This window comes from Nannospalax galili, unplaced genomic scaffold, assembly GCF_000622305.1.
Source record: "Nannospalax galili isolate Female #2095 unplaced genomic scaffold, S.galili_v1.0 scaffold484, whole genome shotgun sequence".
In the NCBI taxonomy this organism is placed as follows: domain Eukaryota; kingdom Metazoa; phylum Chordata; class Mammalia; order Rodentia; family Spalacidae; genus Nannospalax; species Nannospalax galili.
The window spans coordinates 14,278-18,063 of record NW_008350788.1 but is presented as its reverse complement, the minus strand read 5'-3'; the positions used below and the strand labels follow the sequence as shown (position 1 = coordinate 18,063).

Genomic DNA, 3,786 nt, shown 5'->3' with positions numbered 1-3,786 from the left:
CCTCCTCTCCCCTCCCCTCCCCTTCCCTTCTGTCTTACTATGTAGCCCAAGCTGGCTTGGAATTCAGTTCTCCTGCTTCTGTCTCCTGAGTGCTGGATTAGAGACACAGACCACCACACCTGGGTCAATCCTTTTCCTTTCTGAGCAAGTGCATCTTAAGATGTTTCTGCTGTCAGAAGTCTCCTGACATCAGACTCCAGCTTCTTCAGCTTTTCAACATGGACCTAAAACCAACAAAGTCCCAGGTTGCTGCCAGGCTGGGACTGCTGAGGCATCCAGCTTCCTGGATTGGTCTTCTACCTGATTCTCTGCCTTTCCAGTTTGTAAATGATCATTGTTGCATTATGCAGCCCCTATGGTGTAAGCCAACCCAATAAATCCCCTTTTATGATGTATAAAATATAAAATGTAATGTTATAATACATTTTATTGATTCTGTTGTTTTAGAGAACCTTACCTATTAGGGAAGTTTAATCACTATTACTAAAGTGTTTACAAGGAAACTCATCTTACCTTCTGGTATCAGGATCCACTACATAAATTTCCAGGCCTATGCAAAATGAAAATTCAGGAGACTAGAAGGAAAAAATAACATGCTGTTAAAGGAAATGAACTATTTAGCTTTCTCCTTAATAGGAAACAGCCTTATCAAGCTGTTTTGTATTTTCCATTTAATGTCATTCTATGTAGAGAAAGATTAAGAAAAATAATTAACATGAATTTTGCTCATTATCTATATATTGTGAAATTATAAGTTTAAATGTCTACCTCATGTTCACTATTGCCCAGCTATCTGCTTTATCATGACCTAACTTTAATAAAGCTTCTCTTCCCATAGGCCCTTGAACAAGATTTGTCTTCACCAGCCTGGGCAAGAGCATCTTATAAAGTTATCCTGAAAGTCAGTCCCACATGGAGACATTTCCTAGGAAACTGCTCTGGTTGTCTCAGTTTCTCTAACTTCTGGATAACTAATTGGGGGGAACTATGGCCAGAATGTCAGAAGACTTGGTTAAATTTCCCACGGTATAAAAGAACTCCAAAGATGAGCTGCTTTGGGGATACTTTATTTATTTTGAGGCAGGGTCTAATCCTAGCTAACCTGGAACTCTCTGTGTACACCAGGCTAGTCTTGAGCTCACAGAGATCCACTTGACCTCCTGCTTCATTGTCCTGACAACACTTGAGCCCAGTTGCATAATTCTAAGCCCAGAACACCGAACTACCTCCACTTCTACGGAAACTGGCTTCTACGGGAAACCAGTTTAGGTCGGATCAAGGCACAGCTAGACTGGTGCTTTTCCTCTGTCCCTGGCCTTTTGGAGCTAGGAATCCAAGCTTGAGTCGTGCAGTTCGCAAGCACAGCGTGCTGGAGGACATTCTGACATCACTGTGGGCACACCTGCTTGGGTCCACTTGAAAGCTGGCTGCTTCCCACAGGCTCCTTCACCTCCTTTTCTTTTACTTGCCCTGCAACTTGGATTAATTCGAAATACTAGTCCACTTGCCATTTCACACCTCTGCCTCCTCGGTGCTCTGATGTTTTAGGGAGGGGAAGGTTTGAAGTTCCCAGAAGCTCAGCTTGCGCCCCTACCCCAACCCTCTGACACAGGTGGAGCTTAGACACGGCTTGCACTACTCGGTACAACAGCCGGAGCGAGTACAGGCAGGCAGGCCTAGCTCGCACTGCCTAGGTAGCAGCACCTGGCAGGTGGCTGAACTGGTAGGCGTGGGTCCAGTTCCAGATCCTGCACCTACCTTCAAGGATGCGGAGAAGCAGTGGTGCTTCAACCTAGCCTAAACCTTAATTCGGAGCGGGCCGCAGACTCTATACCACCTTATTCTAATCACCGAGATCACTTGGGTTTTGCAAAAGAGCTAGAGTTTATGTGGGGCATTTAAAGTTCAAGAGCCCAGAAAATTCAAGTCGCAAATCCACATAAGGATAGGCCTTGGGCTGATGCATCCGAGGGGATGATACCCTCCCGCGGGATACAGCGGAGAAAAGCATAGGTGTGGGGCTAAACCATCATTTGTAAATGGGGTGTTGTTGGGCAGCTTAAAGATCACGCGGAGTATTTAGCCAAAAGGAAAAAGGTTCTGTGATGGCTATAGATTGTAGATTTTATTTATGAACTAAAGTAAAACTGAACTTCCCTGACCGGGAATCGAACCCGGGCCGCGGCGGTGAGAGCGCCGAATCCTAACCACTAGACCACCAGGGAGCGGTAGCAAACTTGTCTTCCTTATACTTCCTATAGGCAGGATGATGACAGCTATGCTCATTGCTGCCCCACCAACTCCGTCCTGTCGGACAGCGCACAGGCCCCGAGGGGACTGCCACCGCTACGGTGCGGTCGCCACCTCCAGGGCCCTGCCCAATGCCCTCCTCGCTGTCCCACGCGGCGAGGGCCACCCAGCAGCCCCACCGCCGCACCGGTGCCGGCCTAGCGAGATCCACTAGCTGCTACCCGCCGGACCTCACCCGCCTTCTGGGGCGCTCGGGGCTGCCTGGCTGCTGCCGCTCCACTCGGGCCCCAGACTCAAGACGCCCAGCCCAGATCCACAGGGGTCCGTCGCGGGGACCCCTACTCACCGGCCGCCGCGACCGCCTCGCCGACTCTCACGGCCTCGCAGCGCTGAGTCGCAGGCAGCCCATTGCGACAGCTGCTTGGCCAGGACAGTGCCTTCTGGAGCGCCTGTCGGGAGAAAGGCGAGGGGCCGGGGACTCATGGGCCCAGTGGCGGTCGGGCAGCGCCTTGAGGCTCGGCTCGGGTACAGATACCATGCCCAGCGTGGTGCTGAGGGGGAACCTAGGAGATGGGGTCGTGGGTAGATGTCGCTAAAAAAGAAAAAAAAAAAGACCGCTTGTCTCCCCGTCGGGGAATCGAACCCCGGTCTCCCGCGTGACAGGCGGGGATACTCACCACTATACTAACGAGGATGACAGCGTCTATTACTGACTCGCCAGGTCCCTCTGCGACACGCCACTGGCTGCAAGCCTTTGCCATGACCGGGTGGAACCTTGAACCCACCATCGCCACCGAGACCCACTGAAAGGCCTCAAGGGGTCGGCCCCACACTCCTCCCATCCCTATGCAGGCGAGTTGAGTCATGAATAGAGACTCCGGGACTTGGGAGCGTTATTGTCTCCAGAATAGAATAAGGATGCTGTGGGCGAGGTTCCTTGCTTCAGCACCGCGTTGGCACTTACCAGCTGCTGGGTCCAATCAAAGGGGACGGTGGGCACTGGCTCGTGCTGTGTTCCAGTCAAGGGAGCTGGTAGGCACACAGCAGCAGGAGTCAGGATGGCCGAGCGGTCTAAGGCGCTGCGTTCAGGTCGCAGTCTCCTCTGGAGGCGTGGGTTCGAATCCCACTCCTGACAGCCTGTTTTTTTTGAATTCTGATTTCTCCTCCTTGTCTGGTGCACCTCCGACAGGCATCTCCTCTGTTCTTGAACCCAGGTAAACACCCAATATTAATATGCTTTACCTTTCTAGGCTTTTTTATTTTGGGGTGCTGATGGTTGAGCCCAGGGTCTCGAGCATCCTATGCAAGCACTCTGCCATTGTTCTACATCCCGACTCCTTTTTTATTCAAAATGCATTTCTTTGCAGCCTACTCACTGAAAACTAATCTGGGTTTTCTCTTTCTTGCTTCTGTATTTTCAACCACTGTTAGTGAAAAAAAAAATGTATGTCATATTGTACCTTTTTTTTTTTTTTTTTTTTTTTTTTTTTTTTGTCTTTTTGAGACATGGTCTCCCTGTAGCCCCAGCTGGCCTGG

The 3,786-nt window shown here is 50.3% G+C and overlaps 3 non-coding genes across 3 annotated transcripts; 1 reads left to right on the top strand and 2 right to left on the bottom strand.

Moving 5' to 3' along the window:
- Nucleotides 1-2,153: 2,153 nt before the first annotated feature.
- Trnae-cuc lies at nucleotides 2,154-2,225 on the bottom strand. Its single transcript has one exon. It is a non-coding gene; the product is annotated as a tRNA-Glu (tRNA).
- A 647-nt stretch (nucleotides 2,226-2,872) lies between these two features.
- Nucleotides 2,873-2,944, bottom strand: Trnad-guc. Its single transcript has one exon. It is a non-coding gene; the product is annotated as a tRNA-Asp (tRNA).
- A 358-nt stretch (nucleotides 2,945-3,302) lies between these two features.
- Nucleotides 3,303-3,385, top strand: Trnal-cag. The gene has a single exon. It is a non-coding gene; the product is annotated as a tRNA-Leu (tRNA).
- Nucleotides 3,386-3,786: the final 401 nt, after the last annotated feature.